The sequence below is a fragment of the Zonotrichia albicollis genome, chromosome 5, assembly GCF_047830755.1.
Source record: "Zonotrichia albicollis isolate bZonAlb1 chromosome 5, bZonAlb1.hap1, whole genome shotgun sequence".
Classification (NCBI taxonomy): domain Eukaryota; kingdom Metazoa; phylum Chordata; class Aves; order Passeriformes; family Passerellidae; genus Zonotrichia; species Zonotrichia albicollis.
The window spans coordinates 35,954,423-35,975,993 of record NC_133823.1 but is presented as its reverse complement, the minus strand read 5'-3'; the positions used below and the strand labels follow the sequence as shown (position 1 = coordinate 35,975,993).

At 38.2% G+C, this 21,571-nt stretch overlaps 1 protein-coding gene across 30 annotated transcripts in view; it reads right to left on the bottom strand.

Annotated features, from left to right (window-relative positions):
- Positions 1 to 21,022, bottom strand: part of TENM3 (teneurin transmembrane protein 3) — a 1,287,129-nt gene extending 1,266,107 nt beyond the window's left edge. For all 30 annotated transcript variants that reach the window (XM_074541312.1, XM_074541314.1, XM_074541319.1 and 27 more), the window contains exon 1: positions 20,884 to 21,022. The gene's annotated coding sequence lies outside the window, so the exon portion shown is untranslated. The remainder of the gene's footprint in view (positions 1 to 20,883) is intronic.
- Between the last annotated feature and the right edge of the window lie 549 nt (positions 21,023 to 21,571).

The following is a 21,571-nucleotide window of genomic DNA, read 5'->3' as shown; positions in this document are numbered from 1 at the left end:
CAATTTAAATGCCTTAAACATATTATTTTTTCCCATGTTGTGATCTTTAAATTGAGACTGCTGCTTTCTTCTCATTGAGGAAATATTATACATACCTGTTTAGCTATGTGCCAAAAAAAATCAGCTTTTAGGACAAGCAGAGGTATGACATGAAACCTAGAGTGAAGAGATCTTGGGACTTCTCTCATTCTAGAAATATCTCCAGCTGAACACGAGATGAAATATTTCTACTTAGAGAGCAGACTGGTATCCCTATAATCTCTATTTAGGACTTTCACATAGAAAGAAACAGGGAAGCTTAATATAGCTGTGATGAGAATTTCTTCATTTCCAGGGTAGCAAAAAGAAAAAGAAACACTCAGTGACTATCTGGTTCTAAAAGAGTAGAAAAATGTTTTAAACATCAGAAAATAGCTTTTGCACCCTCAGATTTTAATGTATTAAATCCTAGCTGTTTACACAGCAACCAGTATTTACTAGACACATCCAGATTTCTTCTATTGAATTCTTATTCAATAAATGTATCGTTTATTCTCTTCATCTTCTTTCCTCTTATACTTTGCTTTTTTTTTGAGTAATTGCCATAAAACATCAACAGTAAATATTATAAACATTATTTTTTCACCAAGCTTGCAAAGCCAGAACACTGTTTCTCTTCATTTTCTTCAATGCTCCCCCAAAAAAACCTCAAAAACCAAACCAAAACACACAAAACTACCCTAAACCAAACAAAACCAATCCCACCCAACAACAACAGCAATTCTGTTTTGAAGTGTTTTCACTTTAGAGAATAAAGAAATGAAAAGAAATATTTTTAAGAAAAAATAATATGATATTATGTAGGTATTATCTTGTGAAAGAGAAAGGTTTTCTAAAACAACAAATAAAACTCTGCTGAATGAAAATAAAACCCAACTACTGAAGACCTGGTTTAAAGCCTGATGCCACTAATACAGAATCACTAGCCCTGCTGTCACACTACAAAAGAAGCATGATGAAAAATGATGCGCCTAATCAAGAAGAATATAATTTAAGAAAAAATGGTGAGGTAAATATAAGGGTTGGAGTGTTTTCCCCCTAAAACCAAGCATTTTGTAAACAGGAGATGCTATTGTTATGAGCTAACATGATCTATGACATTAAGGATCAAAAAAATTTCTTGTAAAATTTATGCAAAATTCATTTATATTTTTCTTTGTTTCAGCTATGGTAAAAAAAAACAATCAAGTGCACTGGTTTCTAAGACACTCAGATTTCATAACATAGTTTATACATCTCCAGTCACGTGTCAGGCACTGGAATTTCTTAAGTTGCAAATAGAATATCAATATATTCATAAAATATCTTACATACTTATCATCTGATGTGTGTTACAACAAATGATGTGCAACTTAATATTTCCTTGTGTTTCCCACCTACAAAATCCCTAACATTTAGAGAATAATTAAGATAATACTGAAACATTAACTGAAATTTGCACTTGTCTTTCAATTCTTAATAAAGCCTGCCTATAGGATAGCTTAAGCACATTAAAAAAAATCCCAAAAATGATAGAATATTTTTATTCAAAATTTTCTGACTTTGGTCTCAATTCATATTAATAGAAGAGAGGTAACCTATTCTAATAACAAAAAAAAATACTATGTTATTACAGTTATACTGTGTTATACTGCAAATTGCATTGCAATCATGATGAACTTAAGTAAGTTCAAACAATAAATCTCTCAGAGTACTAATTCCATTCACTATTATAATACAGTCATAACTACACATTAGAAAAGTCAAAATCCCTTTCATCTTTAAAGAAAAATAAAATGTCCTTCGAAATCAAACACACCTTCTAAAGATATCAGCCACTTCCCTGTGAAGGCTTTGCAACCTCGGCACTGGTACCCAAGAGAGTGCTGCCAGTGTGCAGTCTGATGCCACCACAGAATTGCAGCTCACAGAACATTATCAAGGCCTGCTGTGTCCTCTGAGAAAGGATGCTCTGCTGGCTGAACTTCCCAACTTGCTCCCAAAGGCAGAAGAACAAAACTTCCAAGACTATACAGCACATGTTTTTAAAATGCTCTACAGAGACAAGATTGTATTTATTAGCAATGTTAGCTTGTACTTATTTAGATTAGAATGAATATTATGCAAAGTTCCTTCGTGTATAATTAATACCTCAACCAAAAAACCTCAAACACTTAGAAATCTATCAAAATTAAGGGCAATGCATCCAAGAAAAACTTTGTTTAAAAACAAAGCTGCCCACAAGTAATTCAGACTTGAGTGCTACAAAAACTCTTCCAAGCAGGACTAAATACTGTACCAACCACATTGTATACAGACAATGTGAAAGGGTTTCATTGCTGCCAAAATTTAATTTACGATCATCATTCCCCTTGAAAATGCACATTTTAACCATCTCTAATCCTGTAGCCATTTACTAAAAAGACAGAGACATATTTACGAGTTTAAAATTATTTAAGTGTAAAAAGAATTCCATCTTTGCTGTTAGAAAGATGAATATGAGGAATTTTTCTTCTGTTTTGTTAAAAGCCTCAATGTCAAAAGATTTGCAAGACTGTAAACCAGACAGAATAAAAATGTATTTGTTCATCACTTGCTGACATTTTGAGTGGATGAAAAAGGATACTTGGTAAGTCTTTTTGAATAAATACTGTTGTGATCAGAATCTATAATCATAATTAAGTTCCACTTTTCCTTCCTATTACCTGAATTTAGATGGAGGTGGGTGGGAAGATGAGGTGCAAGAAAGGTGAATAAATCAGGAGTGCATAGTGAGAAAGTGGGACTGTTACTGGTACATGATGATTAGCATTCCATCTGCCCAGCAAGCCTGGCTTTACCTGCAGGCAGCAATGCAGGCTTTAACACAGTCCTTACTCTCAATCAATTAAGTCTTTTGCTTTCTAAAGTAGCTTTACGACATTTACATTTAGCTTTTCCAGTTGCTTCTCCTATTGCACATTTTTGCATTCTTCACTTTTCTCTCTTTACATAGACTGACCTTTCATAAGAGTTGAATCCTGACTTTGTATCAGGCAGGTCTAGGATGAATACTTGCAAGAGCCATGCCAATTCACAACTCAAACATTCCTCTTTGGATCAAAATCTGAAAACATTAGGCATCTCCCATTCTTTTCAACAGAACAAAGAGCTACAAAAGACTGATCAAATTTGTCACCTGTCTTTCTCTTTCAAGGAGACAAGTTTCATTCCTGCAAGGTATACTGAAAAAAAAAAAAAATCCAAAAACTTCAATATGCTTCCTAAACCCTTTTACTTTACAAAAATATCCATCATTTGTCATAAGTGTCATCTCTTCTTTAATGGATAAACCAGTAAGTCTTCTTCCTACTCAGTTAACTTATTAAAAAAAATAAAAACTAGGCAAACATACTCTTCTCTGAAAAAAACACATATTTTACCAAGTTCCCATGAAACTTTTAATGGCATTCCAGACACTTCATTTTTTCCTACAAAGAAAATAATAACACAATATACATTTGTGGCTTTAGCAGAATAGAATCTGAAGGGGAAAACAACACTATGGCATCAGAAACTGGCAACTGCTGATTGATCTTTCTGCCTGAATGCATGAAAAATAATCCTGTATGTCTGGATTGACACTTTCTAATGAACAGACACTACTATTCCCTCTGATTTTTCTAACTTTACTGTCATTTGTTTGAGCAAGCCAAACCTGGTGAAGAAAGAGGAATGAAGGAGAGGAGGAACTGGAGAAGATGAAGGGAAATAACTAAGATGGAAGATACTGACACATTATTCACTGGAACTGCCACTTAGTTTACCACACTCAAACATCCTACAATTACACAAGTCTGCTGTAACTTTATTATGAATAGATCAAAACAGTTCAGCTTTGCTCCATATTAAGTCCATTATGTAATGGTATGAGAATTCCTATCTCTATGTTTTGATAATTCTTTGTAAGAAAATAAGAGATACGAGAGAAACAATCACAAATCAGTCCAGCTTTAAAGAAGTTAGGTCTTTCGTGGGGCTAGAATGTTTCCCATACTCCTGTTCATTTCTCCTGAAATCCTGGCACATAACATTAGCAGCAGGAATAACGAAAAAGATCTTAGACGCTACTAATGACTAAACTGATACACCAGGTCAGTACAGACATGTCCTTGGCAATTTCTGAGTTAGTAAAACATAAGCACTGTTAGCAAATGCTGAAGTTTCAACTGATTTTTTCAGCACAGGCTACCAGACATCTGAGCAGCTTAAATGAACTAGGAGTTTTAGAGCTCTCAGAGAACGTCCTCATATACAAGTAAGGTAATAATCAAACAGCTTTTGTAAAAATGTCTGATTATTCTGTAATTATTCATGTTCTGCTTTTATCTATGATGTCAGAAGCCACCACTATATTCAATGGGACAAATTGCAGGCACCAGCCCTAGCAAGACTTCTGTGTGGCTGATTGGTAAAGCAGTAATTGCAGAGACAGCTATCTGGAAGAATCAAGCTAGCAGTTCTCAAGCATCACTATATTGTCACAGCATATGTCACAGTACATGCTGCAGTTGAGATGGCCACAACACACAGAGTATCACCACACAATTTCAGAAGGCTTTAAGCATTCCCCCATACAGAGCAACAGCATAGCTCAACAGAAAGCTTCAGCCATCTGCCCATACACAGTAACACCACACCACCATATCAGAAGGCTGCAAGTGTGTGCCCTTCTTGTTCTTCAGCCCAGCCTTTTATCCCCTCATGCTGATGCACTGCACCTGTGTGTCCTCTGCTCCCTGTGGTGGTTGGTCAGTGCCCTGGGCACTCCATGGCTCATTGCTGTCAGTGCTGCTCACCTGCTGCTCACAGCTGCACCCATGGGGATGAGGCTCAGCCACAGCTCCACTCCCAATCACCACAAACTTTGCACCTACACTATAATCACTGATTATTCTTTTCAGCATTGTTGCAAATATTTTTCCTTACATTTGTACAAATACTTATATTTAACTACAGAACTATGCAGAAGTTTCTCTATATTTTTCATTTCAAGACTTCAGATAAATAACATCTATCTATAACTCTTATCCTCCAGAGCACATAGTGTTTCAATCAAGTAGCCCTTAAAATCTGCCTACCAGTGTAGCTTGCTCCTGGTATATTTATAGAATTCCTCCTGTTCACTTAAAAAATAAAAGCAGTAACAACCACCTTCAAAAGAAAGAACACTTCATTTTTTCTAATTTCTACCTTTAAAAGAAAAATATAACCAAGCAGGTAATGCTTTCAGAATGCCAATTAAAATCAACAAAATTATTGAGGTAGGTTACATACATTTGCCAAGGTGTGCTCTTGTTTTGCATTCTAAACAGTATTGTTTAAACAAATTTTCAATTAATTTTCATTTCCAAATAAATGAGTGCATGTCCACACTTAATTGTGTCAAATTCTTTTCTCTTTTTGTATGATATTTCCTTGAAAAATTTAAAACTTTCCTCTTCAGAAGGACAGTTTCAAATTCTTCTCTGGGGTAGCAGGGTTACTTGTTTTTAAAAATTAATTTTCATATATAATTAACATTTTTGGTTTTCTATCTTACTCAAAATAAGCAACTCTTCCTATAAACCAACTTCCTCTACAAGTTGTAACAGTGCCACTAAACAGCAGAAGTTTTAGAGCTGCGACCTTTTAATAACTAGCTGAGACATTACTATTAATTTGGATCCCACCAAAGCTAAGCAATTATCTCAGTGTTTTAAGAATAGGATGTTTTTTCCTTTTTAATTGCTAAGAGAATAGAGAGTGGATGAGCAAGCTATCTTTTTCAAGCTTTCCTCTAATGACCCTAATACACAGCTCTGTTAAAAATCTGACATCTACATTCCTGAAGGCCTCGAAAAGGAGGAACTGAGGGACATTACTGTAGTCCATACTGATGACAATCTCTGAGGAAAGAGTTTCTCCAGTTTCTCACAGCAATGGATTAAGTGTGCATACTCTGGATGTTTCTGACAGAAAGGAGTTATACTATCTTCCTCCTGAACTTGGCCAGCAAAGCCACACGGTATCAGGAAAAAGAATTAGATCGCTCCACTCTGCTTGACAGATTTACGATGATAAACTGTAGGAGGCATGAGCAGCAAACTGACTTCTCACCACTACAACAGTGGTAGTTTTTCATAGGAAACATTCAAGTTGGCTTTATGCAAGGATCACCCAGTGCCCACTGACTATACAGTCAGAAGTACTGAATTTCTAGAAAACTTTCCCCACCAAAAAAATAAACAACTTTGAGAGCTAGTGGAGACACTGGTAGGCAGCAAGGTTTTTCTTATCTTTTTCAGTTTTCATGACTTTTCAACATGACCAGCTCCTTCAGGACAGCATGCTCCTCTGGTTCAGCTGTATTAGCAGGCTAGGGTACACTTCTAGTACAAGTTTATCTTGTTTTGAACTTCTTCAGTATTCACACAAGCTCATCCCTGATGCACACAGAACCCAAAAAAATTAGCAAGTAAAACTGCAGTCCTTCTTTTGCCCCCAGCCTTTAAATTCCTTGTGCTCTGCTGAGCTGTTGACTTCTGTACTGAGGAGCATCCCTAAATGATTACAGACAAGGTGCTAGATGGGACAAGTTTTTGCAATACACCAATTTTCAGAGGTAGTTTGAGTGGCTTTCATTCAAACAGTTAGAACTATATGCACAAACAAAATTTGTAGATTCTGCTAATAATTTAGAGATCCATTAAAACTGCTATTAGGATATTCAGACAAAATGAAAAAAATACCAGTTTGACACTTCAGTAGCCTGCCAGAATTCAAACCTAACATACAATAATATTTCAGAAAAGAAATCTACTCATGTTTGAGATCACGATTTCCAATAAGCCATCTTTATGTATTTCAAGTGCAAAATGTCAATGACATAACTCCTGTCATTATCAACACATAGTATTATTGTGTATTAATACATTAACATATGTAGGCATTTGAACAACAGATGTCAAGCAACTATTGTAAAACAGTAGCTATATGCAAATGAAACAACAAACTTGCTTACTCTAGTTCCTCATGCCCTTGGTATTATTTGCTACAAATACTGCCATACTATGTAAATTTATATCAAAGATAAACCTAGCAATCTAACAGCTCTGTTTTTATTCACACACACTCTGGCTATTCCAAAGTAAGAAGCAATATGTATATCAAGATTTCCCACCACTGCAGGTCTGATACTTGAACTCTTCTTTACTACAAACTCAATGTTTTCCTCCCATAACGTAAGAATTTCACTTACATTTTCTGCTTATTGAATCTCTCAGCTAGCCTGTGAAAGAGACCTTGGGAGCACTTTTGAAAGTCTCCTGAAAAATCCACCCTTCAGACAAAGTGCAGTAGGCAGCCCTGGGTAGTAACCAGTCTCATTGTTATCCAGGATAGATCTATATATTGATTATAGGGAATAATCATTATGCTATCTCTTCAGTTCTTACTGGTCAATTCTCAAACACTTATACTACCTTCTAGTAAACTGGCTGGCACACTTCTAGTGGTAACATTCTAAGACCTTCTGCATTTCAAGGCGTTTTTTCCTTGACAAAACCCTTTTGCAAAGAGTAATTTTTGTGTAGAAAAAGTGCTTTATCTAAATCACAAAGAGCAAACCCTTTTCTAAACTTCCAAATTTGATTCTTTAAAATTCTTTACCACTGTGCTTATGTATAGTTATAATTCTGTTTATAGCATATTAATGCCTCAGAAACCGCCTTTAATACCTCCTCCCCTACAAAAAGAAAGTCATAATTTTACTTCACACACATTCACCTGTATTAAGACAGATGAATTTTACAGACTATGCTCATTCATCTTAAAAACCACAGTTCAGCCCCTTATTGTTATAAAGAGGAACAAACAGTACTTAGCATTTTTGTTATGGCTTATAAACTGAACCTCTTTCTTGGTCTGGTAATTATGTAAAAATCTTGTTTTTTATTTGAAGCTAAAGCACACAGAAATGTAACAGAGCAAATGATCATATTAAATTGCGCAAGATACTTCACTTTATGTGCCATGACTGAGAACTGACTGGAGAAATATTTTTACCCCCACATATACATTTTTAAAATACAGAAGGCATTTATTACTTGCTGTGTGAGTATGAGGGACACACATTAGCACCACAGAGTTTAGATCTACACCTTTTCAGTATCTTTTTTTAAAGCAATTGAAGTGGTTACTTAGAGGTCTTTGGTAGGACTGCTACTATACAGGTTCCCAACAGTCTTAATTTTCTTTCTTTTACAAGCAGATTGCTAAACATTATCATTTGGCAATAGAACAACAGAGAAACCTTCCCACAATGTTTTTCCTAGTAAGATAGAGTTGTTTGAACCCTAGAGCTCCTTTCAAGTTTCTGACAAAGTTCTCTGCCAGTCAAATTATAACCGTGAGTCTCCCTGACACATTAAATAGAAAAATACGTTCTGTTTTTGTAACGCATGTTAGAATATTGTGATAATAGAAAGGTGGCTTATACACTTCACTACACTTATTTCTGAAGCTATCATTCTTCAAGTACAATAGTTGACATTTACTAACAATGCCTAAATGCTAGAGCTTTTATATCCAGCTCTGACATTGAATGCCTGTGTGTCTACAACCTCAGCAATCAACAGCTTTGAAAGTTTACTGAGTTGAAACCTACATTCTAGCTCCTGCTCACAGAAATCACCTGTTAGCTATATAATGAAAAAAAAACGCGCAGAAGCAATCCAGTGGTGCATCCAAGACGTCCTCTCATATTCACTGCATTTTAGAGTGATTATTTCATGGTTATTTCTCTCTCAAAATTACTTGTTGTGCTGTAAAAACACCAACCTGCTGTTTCTGTAGGATACAGGACTTAATAATTAAATATGGCAGACTGAGGCATCAGTGTTTCCTCTGTCTGCACAACCCTAAGCACTAAGAAGTGCCTGCAATCACTATTACTGTCCTTTTAAGGAGAATGATCACCTCTTGTGGGCCTTTACTGGAGATTTCAGGCTGTTGAATGAAAAGACACTTGAAATGTACAGCCCTGAGTCAGTCTCCCAAACCTAAAGAGATATGACATTCAGACTAAACACTGTACACCTGACATTTCCTCTTCACCACCTTGCCACAGCCACTCAAGGAGCAGCAAGTCTTCTGACCAGACCTCAAAAAACAATTTCTCCATGAAGCACAGAGAGCTGAAGTGGTCTAACCTGGCAGACTAGATTGGACTGCTTAATTTCCCTGAATTAAAATGCATGCCTGACCATACTTGGTATACCCAGAAAAATCCTAACCGTACACAACAAAAGAAGTCAGTGACAAATATACATTTATTAAAGAGCATCTTTAACGTCATTTGGACACTGGCTTCAGCACATTATTGAATGAGGAGAGCAAGCACAGTCAGGAAGTAAAATATCTTGTAAATCAGCATTAAAAATGACATTAAAATAAAGCAATAAAGGGTACCTGATAAACAAGAGAAAAAGCTATTCAGATTGTAAAGCAGATTCAATTGGCTTCCCAACCCTGTGTAGTAACAAGTTTACCATTAAGCCATAGAGAAAATATCAATGACAGACTGAGAGGACTATAGAGCCAGTCATCACCTGTCTACATATATATCAAGAAATTGATTCACCACATTGCTGGATTTCAACCAAATAACTGGCCAACCTAAGAAAATTCCTTACAATAAAGCACCTTTATATGATAATTTAGCTACAAGGTAAGATATATGTCTATTACATAAAGTGATTATTGACTATGAGAAGCTTTCAATTTAGCAGAAAATTACTTTGTATGAGAGCTCTCCAGAGCTAGTGACAAAGGTTACATTTTGCTCTTTTAATGCACAGTAAAAGAGAATGAGGCTTCCACTGGCCTACTCTATATCAAATCATCAAAAAATAGAAAGTTAAGTAAGGATAAAATTCTTCACACAGATTTTCACATTCTGTTCAAAAGTTAATTCCCTCCACTCTCTCCTTGCCCCCCAAATGAGTGCACTGGAAATAAAATTACTTCAATCTGAAATCCACTGGCAGTATTTTTCTCACCAGCTACACATGCACGTTAGCCCCGAAGACTTAATGTTAATGAAGATGCAAAGTTCACTGAAGTAATGAGAAATTAACATAATAAATTTTGATAACTTTAAATAAAAAATAAACAATTTTAAAAAATTAAAAGATATACTCCTCACCATTTAAATTAATTATAAATTATTTGAAATTTTTACCAACTGTATTACAAGAAATTACAATATGGAGGATAGATAGGACAATAACAGAGTCTGATGACTGAATCTAAAACTTGTTACCTTGAAACATTAACAAAGGTTTGAAAATTTAAATCCACTTACAAAAAAAATCCACTTAAAGAACAACTTTATGTCTTTTATTTATTAATATTCTAAAAACTTCAGGGATTGTGTGGGGAAAAAAAAAAAAATCGAACAAAAACTTTCACAAGATTAAAATAATGAAAAAAAATTACCGGTCCAGCAGAAAACTAAAACTTTAGCTTCCAGTCTGGTGTAGTTCTGCATTCAGCATTTTCACAGTGGATTTCAGGTTCAATGTGCTAAGCAAATACGTGCATATAAATAACTTTTTTTCTTTTTAAAGAGGCTTTTTTATGTACTGGAATGATTTGGTTTAATAATGAGATACTATTAGAAGTGAAGGATTACATACCCTGAGTAAAAGTGGCATTTATTCTAACTAATATTTTAACTATTCATGGGTTAATGAAGGAAACTTCTGAGAAAGAGTAAGGTATTTGAAAACTATGTAAAACATAAAGAAAATTAGATTTCCAACAGTTTTTCATCATCAATCGTAGCCAAAATACATGTCATACACAGTCAGTCCTCAAATCCTGTAAATAAAAAAAATGTAATCAATTAAAATTAATTTCTCATTAAAACCTACTTGTGTTTAGCCCCTTTAACAGCAGTAACAATAGTTAAATATTAAATAAAGAGAACCTACCACTGTAATATCTACAATATGCAGTATATTTGACAGCTTTTGCTAGTTGTGAGGACCAGAGAGGTCCTGCAGTAGAAAAATCACAAAAAAGTCCATGTAATTTTTACTTTGCAGCATTGCACTATCCTTGTACTTCCCTGCAAAAAAATGATTATAATGTAAAAGACTGATTATTGACTTTGAGGAATTGGAAGTATAATACAATATATTAATTCCACACATTACATAGTACAACCCCTTAGAAGACAGTAAATGCAGAGTTTAGTCAGGTTTGGTGTTATCTCTTCACAGAGGATGGCACAAAGTTGAAAGCTTTTGTTTTGTTCTGTAAAAGTTCACGATAGTGGCTTGAATGTCTAACTCCAGAAACACCTTGCTTATGACACATATTTTTTTCCCCCCATTTAGCAGTATTTCTGCTGTGATTATTGAGGGCTTTCCAACAAAAAACATTCCTACTGACATTTAAACTTCTATTGTGAGGCTCCTCAGCATCCACACTTGGCAAGCTTTAAACATGTAAAGACATTTATTCACCATCTCAGAGCACAGAAGGAATGTTAGGAAAATGCAGAATAACTTCAGGAAGGTTTGCTTTTTTTTTTTGTTGTCAGCTTCGTTTGTTTCTCCTTTGAAACTACTGGACGTCCAGTATGCAATATTATTTTCTGTAGCTTACATTTTACTGTGTATGCTTTGTCACTGTAGATATTTTACAAACATGATAGGCATTTCAAAAACGCTGTCATATAATAAACAAGGATATTTTCACTGCAGTGAAGAAAGAGAAACAAGGTATTCACTGAAATGCAAATTGACATTAAACCTAGAAGTGGCCTCCCAAAAGAAAGATTGAGATGAATTACCACGACAGTGATGAAATATAGTCTTATACCTATGCACCCAGTGTGCATCTTTCCTAGGTAAGCTGACAAGTGTTTCATGTGGCTAACACTCTTTACTGGCTTCAAACTGGCTTTCAGGAAAAAAAAAATAAAGAGGAATAGGCTTATAGGTGTTATTCTGAGCAAGTGTAACTGGTGAGTATCCCATCCTCTTTAACAGACCATAATTTGTATAATAATGAAGAAACAATTTTGGTCAATAGACAGTATTTTAATCTGAAAAACATCATCTAGTTTCCTCATCTTTTCCTCATGATTTATTCCTTCTGTGAGAAACTTAAGAAAGAAGAGCTGCCACACAGGTTTCTCAATAAATCCTTTTCCAGATTTACAGGTTATTCACAAAAAAGATTGCCCGAGACTCAGATTTGGCTCCCGAAATACTAACTTAGGAGTATTTCTATGGGGAGGTTAAGGGCAATGACACAGTCAGACAAAGGCACAGAAAAAAAGACAGCCACTCAGTTCACAAAGATCAGGATACAGCACTCAGAGCCAACCACAGTGAATTCAATTACAAGTTATCAATGCAGATAGCTACAATAATAGCAGGAATACAGTCACACCAGAGAAAAAGGTGCAACCAAAACAGAAGACCAAGAGGCTGTTGGCCGGCTGGAGAAAAGTCATTCTAGTAAAGAAAGAGGCAATAGAAAATTTCTGTAGCAAAAAATTACAATAGCTAGCTGCACACTGCTTATTCTATACCAAGCTATTTATACACAAATAGCAAATAGGATCCTCAGTACATGATCTGAAAGCCATAAAATTCCACATACAAAACAGGTGGTAGAATGGTGCATGGGTGAGTGAAAAAAAACCAAAACCCAAACCCAAGATAAAAGTGAGAAAGCTTAAATGTTAACTACATTTTCTAAGGTTCCAAAAAGCAAAAAATATTGTTACATGTTTTTTTAGATTTCTACTTACATAAATGCGTATATTTTGCCAAGACAGGGGAATCTTACGTCCAACAGAAGGATATAGCAGACTCTGTACTCATTAAATGCACATGCCATATAGAACAAGAATCCTGTCCTGCTCTCAGACTAGGTCTCTAGGTTTTATGGAAGAAGACAGCAGATCAAATAAAAACAATTATGAAGCTATCACAAAACCTTCTGATTAAAGAATATGAATAATACCAAGCATGAGGCAGGAGCGCCACAAGTCTTTCTTCTAATGACAATTGTAGCTAAAGCAGATTCCATCTTCACCCCTACTCTGCACCAGCAAAACTAACTGAAGACACTGAGGTAATTCAATTTGGTTGAAAATGTTTCAGGGGGTTTTTGGATTTTTTTGGGCTTTTTGTACCTCAGAATTACTAATTTTAGATCAGTTGACTGTGTGTTTAGTCCTCTAATTCAACTGCAAAGGCTGTTAGAGAACAGAAATAGAGAGTCAAATCATTTGAAGAACTTAACTTTTCCATCAAGAAAAATACATATAGAATCAAGGTTTCAAATGCCATGTACAGTTTTTGAAAATCAGATGCAGATATTCAGTCAGGAAAAGAAAACATTCCATGTGAAAGTTTTATAATGAGGAAAAAAAGCTTTGGAAAATTAAATAAGTTTTTCTTTCACTAATAAATTTCTCATTCACTGCCTAAAGATAGATAGTCTCTCTGTACCTCAACTATTATGACAACTAGTAGCTGAACCAAAAATTGACAGAATCATTCACAATATTACTCTACATGACACTAGCAGCAGTGTGAAATTGAGTGTGATCACAGCACCAGTCAATTCTACTGGTTCAGGGAGTTTTCAGTTTAGGTCAGTTTTATCTTCTGATGCTCATGTTCTTCAGTCCCAGGGTAAAGAAAGCAGACAGAGAAAAAGACAATAGATGAAAGACTTTAAAAAAGAAACAAGGGCAGAAAATTGCAGAAATTACTAAAAGCTCTTCTCCAAGAACACAAAACTTACACAGCAGCATAAGGCAAATTGTACATATAAAGAGTAGCTCTCCCTCACCTAGCTGAAACCTAAAGAAGCTTCATAGTGTTTAGGACATTCACTGCTTCTCCTCTAGGAGGTTATCACAAGGTCTTCAAGAGACAATCTTCATACCAAACTTACGTCTTGCTCAAAAAAAAAAAAAAAAAAAAAAAAAAAAAACCAAAAAAAAAAAAAACTCAACAAACTAAGAGGATTTTTTAATGAAAATAATTTTAAAAAAGAAATCCAAACTTTCCACTCACTCCCTTCCCTTGGTGACTAACCTCTTTGCCCCAAAAACTGCCAAGGTGGTATTTTAAAGCCCTCTCTGCTCTCTTCTTACCCCCCCTCCTTTTCTTCTTTAGATTAAATCCAATCCTCACTCCTTCACTTCCTAATAAAGAATAACTATTTGTCTTCTCCCTTGATTGCTTTAACAGCTGGTGCTAGTTTGCCAATCAGTCTCATGCCATCTCTTCTCATTCTCTTTCTCTAGTTTCTTCCCCACGTTTTTGCATGGCAAATCAGAAAGCATATCTGAGAAAATACTAAGTTACAAGTATTCAACAGTGAGGCTAAGGAAGGGTGGTAACACCTGACCCTTATTCTAGCCTCAGTGCAGCTAATCCTAGCTATTGCTGAAGTCAAGCCTAACTAGTCAGTCTTTAAGGAAAACATAAAGTAAAATCTTCATTCTTGAACACTTTACAACAATCTACAATTCTTTTTCCCAGGGCCACATAAGCCACAGTAAATCTCTCGCAAAGTGAAGTAAAATTAATTAGTTTTGCAACTGCAAATGAACATATTTTACTTCCTACTGAAATGGAATAGGAATACATTTGCAGTTTAGTCTGAAAGGTAGCTAAAAATCCAATTAAATTAGCAGTATCTTTTAAGTGAATGGACAGTACCTTCTTACCCATGGTAGCTAATTCACAGGCTATCCTGTGCCTGCACCCTAAATGAGCAGATTTGCTGAAATTCAAAAAAATAGTATGAATCTCTACTGACTACCGCCTCTTAACTTCAAAGCTTGATTTCCCCTTAGACCATCAGCTAGTCCATTTCAATTCTCATCCATCTATTTTATCCCTTTCACTGTAGGAAATAGTTAGAAATACTTAAAAATTGTGGTGATAGGACTTGTATGTTCCTTGAATACAGACCTTTATTTCAGTCTAAAATTAGGGTTAGTAATCTCTGCTGTCCAAGAACAAGCTATACCCCAATGATTTACAGGGGTTAGCATGTAACTGAAACAGTATTTTATACGGTTGCTGAGGTGGGACTTACTGCAGACATCCACCAAAATGAAAACAGTATTTTTTCCAAAAAGAAAAGCATGGAACAGACTTTGCTTTCACTAAGATTATGCTTCATATCTCCTGTTATATAAAGTTGTAATCATAAAAATAGAAGCAGGCCTCATCATCAGATTAAACATGCATGTAGCATCTGCAAGAACAAGTTTTCAATGGGTTTTCTCACTCATAAATCAGTGCAATTTCTGATAATTTTGCTAGCAGTTCAAATTATTTCATCTGAAATCATATAGATAATGGTCAGTCTACCATAAAGTGGAATTATGTCTTTCAGAGCTGAGTTGGTGGTGCTTCAGTCTAAACTTCAACAAGCTTCACTCCTGCTGTGACCCATGGGCAATATCCACTGTCAATTACCACATACTTCATCCTTTCTTCCTCACCCAACTTGCTCCAAAAGTGGATAAATACAACCTCAATCCTTTCTGGCTGGCTGTCTTCTCCTGACTGCGCCCTGCTCCCTGCCCTTGGAAACAGCTGAAGTTCTTTTGAACATCATTAAGGCTACATCTCAGTGTTTCCCTGTCCCAAGGAGAACAGGCTTACAATACAAAGGTAGAGCAGGTGTGGGAGCAGTGCCTCAGCCAGAATGATGTCCCACCATATATTTCTTCAGAGATGAAATCAATTTGATTTTTAACACCGCTTTAGAGATAGGATGACTCCTACACACACAGAACTGTCAATGCGGAGGTGTCCATCTGGAGGGAAGAGCAACTTCCCCCTGTGTTCAAAATGCTCCTACTCCAGCTATTCCACAGAGGTCCAGATGACACACACTGAGATGGCTGCCCATCTGCCCTCTGCAGATCTGCACTGTCAGCCACACTGCCATACTCTGGAATGCAGCTCACTGCTCTTGCTTTCTCTGACCCTTGGAGGAAGTAAAAGCTTCAGCTGGCCTTAGGTATTGGTATGGACTAGGACTGTAGCAGAGAGCCACCAAGTGTGTGACTCCACACAACTGTCCTTGCATTCATTCCATGAAGAGAAAGAGATGCTGCTCTTATCAGATTGCTAAAACAGAAATATTATGACCAGATATCTCTGGGCATCTTATAGGGCACTATTTAGGACTTCTGCAGAAATGCTTCCTGTTGAACAGGCAAAGTTAAAATATTCCTGTTTGCTGAAAGTATGTTTGCTTAGGCATAGAACTTCTAATCAACAGGAGAACATTACGCTGTTGTAACATTTGAATCAATTTACATTACTGCCTAATTAACACTGGAACATTTAGCAGCTATTAGAAGAGACATTCTCAAGAGTTCTAGATGTCACCAGAGCTCTCAAGCAAGCTTCTTTCATGCAATACTTCACAGTTAAAATCTGAATCAACAAAACTAAATTATCTTTGACTATATTTGAGTTTCTAGAGGAAAAGTATTTGCAAATATTCCATGCTGATCTTTCTACATGCTAAAATAAAAAACACTTCACGTGTTTTAAAACAATCTTTGCAAAATCTGTCGTATTTTTTTATTAGATGGAGTCCAAGTTACTTGGGGTAGAAGGCGCTAGATAAAAGAAATCTCTAAAGAAATTTTTAAAGCAGATAGTGTCTCTTGCTAAGATAATTAAATAGCACTGTTTTCCACACAGAAAGCTTACATAAGCATTTTCAGATATGTAACAGTGCATGTGTGTGTTAAATGAAGAACAGTTGCCTCTGTTTTGAAGACTAGCATTTGATAAAATGCTAGTCTTCAAAAAACCTAGTTCTTGGCTATCCATCATTAAATTCCTAAAATCATAGTCCAGAATTAATGGGTCCACATGTAAGGCTTGGTTTCTTTACAGACCTGAATAAAAGACTACAATTTCAAAAGTGAGAACATATTCATGACTTAACAGAGCTGCATGTTAAGTTTTGTATGAAATTATCTTTATTGCACAAATACAAGCATAATTTAATGCTTTAGTCATTCTGATAATTTGCAAACTGTGACTCGCCTAACCCTATAGAATGTTTTAGTTCATAACTTCAATTGTTGCCTTTAATGAAGTAAAATAACAGAAAAAAAATCTCAGCATATGTAAAGCAAACATATTTTAAAAATCCCCATAAGTATGGCTTCCAGAACTCTTATTCCAGTATCCACCACAGGTTATTATTATTATTATTAAACTACACTAGAAATTTCTCAGATACTGAATTTCACAGACCCTTCACCTTTATGCATCAACAAACATTTTGCTTGTTTCTTAAATATGTGTTTTACCTGGTATGAGTTGCAGCTGTAGCTTCCAAGTCAACCACAGGGTATTTTACTGTTATGACAGAGGCATGCCCAGGAGCCGACATTCCTCATTTAACAAGCAATGTATGGTAATTAGACAGGATTTACGGACTTCTCTCCCTTTCCCCCAGTGTTAAAACTGAATTTTCCAGGATTAAAATTTTCAGGTTTATCCATCTGGAATTTTCAGTTTAGTAAATACAACATTTCTAGAAACTGTCCACAAAACTCTGGTATGCGTTTTTTAGGCAGTGTCAGAAGAGCAGAATGGAACTTTCATTGTAGCAAGGACAGTAAGTTTAACATTAGTATAAAAAATGGTAGGGTGAAAGAAAGATTTCAAGTGCTACAAATTGGAAGCAATACAAAAGAATATGCTTAATAATGCTAGGGAACCTTCTTGCATAAATTCGAAGGAAAAGATCAGGGGAAAGTACCTACATGGTATCCAGAAGAAACATGTCTTTGTTTCACTAGAAGGATTTTAAAAGCAGAGTTAATTTTCTTGTAAAACATATGTTGTTATCATTTTAATACAATCTGCGGAAAATAAACAAATAACCTCCCCCCCACCCAGCACTATACTATCCGGAATTTCATGGAGAATACTTTTTAATATCCCTTTTGTCTCAGAGTTGTGGGGGTTTCCCCCTCAAAAAAACCCCTCTACAGCATTTTTTCACGCATTTTGTTTTATTAAAGACACATAACAAATCCAGATGTCAAGACATCAATTTTTGTAAATCTCTGATAAAACATTCAGCTATCTATTTATCAGCTGTGTGCAAAGTCATACTTTTGTTCTGAAGGAAATCCAATTTTAACATTAAACACCATCTTCATTTAAACTAACATTTTTACAGGAACTGAGGAAAAATCCAGAAGTTCTATTGTTCTGATTTTTCAGAAACACTCATTTGGACAGCATAGACTGGAATTGAGGTTCAGAAGTCAGCAGCAATACTCATAAAAAATGTTTGAATACTTTGGTGTGCAAGAATAAAGGAAGTCTTTGAGAAATGTATCTATAATAGTGAAAAGAGCAAGGCTGGGATACAACAGAAAAACATTTCCAAGTGACAGCTACAGCACCCAAGACAAGAAGAAAATAAATTAGTTTCACAATTATGAATGTAACTTCTGTGAAGCTCACCTTTTTCACTGACTTGGGAGACACACACTCCAAGCCCTTTCAGTATTTAGGCCAGCATTTCAGGAGCTTCTTTATGCATTTTTACACCTCAAAAGAGGCACAAATCTATATTGGTAATAAAAAGTCATGATTGACTGAATAAAGCATAGGCATACAAAAGTCCAGACATACTTGACAATTTTAATTATGTGCTATTCTCTACAGCACCTCTTAATATAGAATATCCTATTTAATTTGTGAAGTTAATCTCTTATTAAATTCAATTTCTGGCACTTTCCTTAAGTATATGTCTTTGATTAAGGTAATGGAAAACATTTTGTCTCTGGAAAAAAAAATACCGCAAATGTAAGATTACATTGTGTTGCCTCTTGTTATGTCAACTTTATTACATTAAGAAAACTTTCACAACAAAATGCAACAAGTTTATGCAGTCATTGTATGAGTTTCTCACAGAACATTTTCAAGTTGTGCAAGAAACACGAGAAACATGAAGAACCAAGAGTTCTGAAAATACAGTTTAGCTGCACTAAGTTGATTTACTTGTCACTTTATTACTGAAGTAAAGTGTTTAACCTGGAATATTATTATTAAAAAATCAAAAACAGACACTTTACTGTTTAGTTATAAATGGATTACAAGAAAAGTGTTGTTACACCATCCCATACCCAGTCTCCACAATATTAAACAGCAATTTTTTCTGATCAGTGTAAGTGGCACAAAGAGACATAGAATTCAAGTATTAAGTGGTTAGTAGCGTAAAATTCAAGTTCAATTATCAATTCAGCCAAATGATGTCAGTTGAAGATGGAAGCAGATTTCACTGGACAATATGTAAAATATTGCCAGCCCTTTGGTTTGTTTCACGCATGTTTCTACACCATTTAGCTATATTTAGCTATTAAAGGAAAAGCGATGAAAATCCAGCCTACTCTTAACCAATGCTCTAGCATTGGGCAAAGGCTGTCCGAGGGCTGCTGGCCAAGCTAACACCCTAAGCTCTTGCAGAAGAGTTACCATCACTGTAATACAATTATTTAACATTCTAACACTTTACTCGGCTCCTTAGAAGAGTGGAGCTTCCTATTTTAAGAAAACCGGCCCGTTTAAATGCTATTAACTATCCAATTAGTACAGTCTGTTCCTTGCTAGCTGCAGAGTACTGGGATAATCTTTTAATTGTTAGCCACTATTGAATAATTTTAGCAATTACACTTTTATACATTCTCTGGTAATTGAGACAGAATATCCCTCGAATTTGATCTTCTCCAATTCTCAGTGACAAACAGAACGCAGATAGAAAAAAATACGCGTGTGACCAGGGGTAACGCTAACACCGCAGGGCACCGCGTCCACCTGCAGCGCCCGCAGCAGGCGCGCACGGCCGGCGCTCCCCGCATCCCCCTGAAGGACGCGCTCCGGCCGCTGCGCAGCGGGTCCGGGGCCACTGGGCCGCCTCTCACCGCGCCTCCGGGCTCCGCTCGCCTCCCTGCCTCAGCCCAGATAAACCATCGCCGCCGCCGCTCCCCACGGCTCCACCTGCCGGGCACCCGCGCCCCGCAGCACCCACCCGCTCCCTCGCTCGCTGCCTTCCCCGCCGCGCCGCCACCGCGGGGCGGGCAAAGCCGCCCGGCGCCCCTGCGCGCATCTTCCGCGCAGCCGGGTGGAAACACCGCACCCGTCCCCTAGAGCATCGGCAACTTTCTCTCCTTCCTCAGAGGAGGCGTGCCTCCGGGGGCTGCTGCAGGCGCTCACAAGCAGCCTCACGGCACAGGCTCCCCGCAAGGCAAACCCCTGGAGGTGTTGGAAACAAAGCGGGATTACCTAAAAGGGCACACGTCTGCTCGCGGCCGCCAGGAGCCCCACGCCGGCGGGAGCGGCGCCCTCCGCCCTCCCTCCGCAGGACGGTGCCTGTTGCACGGGCCCCGCGGGCTCCCTGCAGGGCAAAAACCAACTTCGCTTCGCCGGGCACCGCGCCGCCAAGTCGCGCGGGGACAGCGGCCCCGGCAGCAGAGCCGAGCGGCTCGGACAAACCCGCTCCGCCGACAAGGCTGAGCCGGGCTCTGCAGAGTGGGACCCCCCTTTCCCGCCCCCCGCGGCTTCCCTCTGCGCAAAACCAATTAACCCCGAGCGCTCGCCCTCCCGCGAAAGGCAAGACAGGGGGTGCGGGAACCGACAGGAGGCAAAGTTTGATAAATGAGCAGCTCCTGCAGTGACAGGTGACTACGGAGCGGAGGCACCCTCCGCGCCGGGCTGGGCAGAAGTGCGGCAAAGAAGCACTCACCTGTCCGTTGCTCTCCGGCAGGCGCGGAGGGGAAGGCGGGCAGGCGAGGGACGGAGCCCCGCGCTCCTCTGCCGTCCGTCGGCCCCAGTAGCAAGCAGGATGCCGGGCAGAAGGCCCGCAGAGCAGTGGGGCCGCCCCGGGCAGGCACCCGTCAGCGGAGCAGGTGAAGCGGGGCGGCCGCCGCCACCGGCAAGCAACACGTTTGGCTCTGAACTTTGCAGCTCCAGTCACAAACAAACAAATAGAGCCCAAGAAGGACCTCTCCCATCCGATCCCAGCCTTCTCGGCAGCCGCTGCCTCTCTTATTGGTGCGGAGGTTATTTATTTATTTGATTTCTCCCCCCTCCTTCCCCTCCTCCCCTTCCACACACCCCCCTTCCCTTTCACTTCCCCTATCCCTCCCCCCTCCCCGGCCTTCCCTCCCCTCCCTCACGCCGCGCAGACAGCGCCGGTCCCAGCGCGGCGCACAGCGCGGCCGGGCTGCTCTGCGGCCGGCGGCAGCGCCGGGTGCCGGGCGAGGGGCGGGCGCGCCGCGGGGAGGCGGGAGCGGAGGCGGGCGGGAGCGGGGCAGCCGCCGCACCGCTGCCCGCAGATAGCGGAGAGCGGGCGGGAGGTGCTCCCGGATGCCCGGTCCTCCGCACCGGGCAGCGGGGGCGGGAGGGCGATCCTGCTGGTCACCGCAGGGACA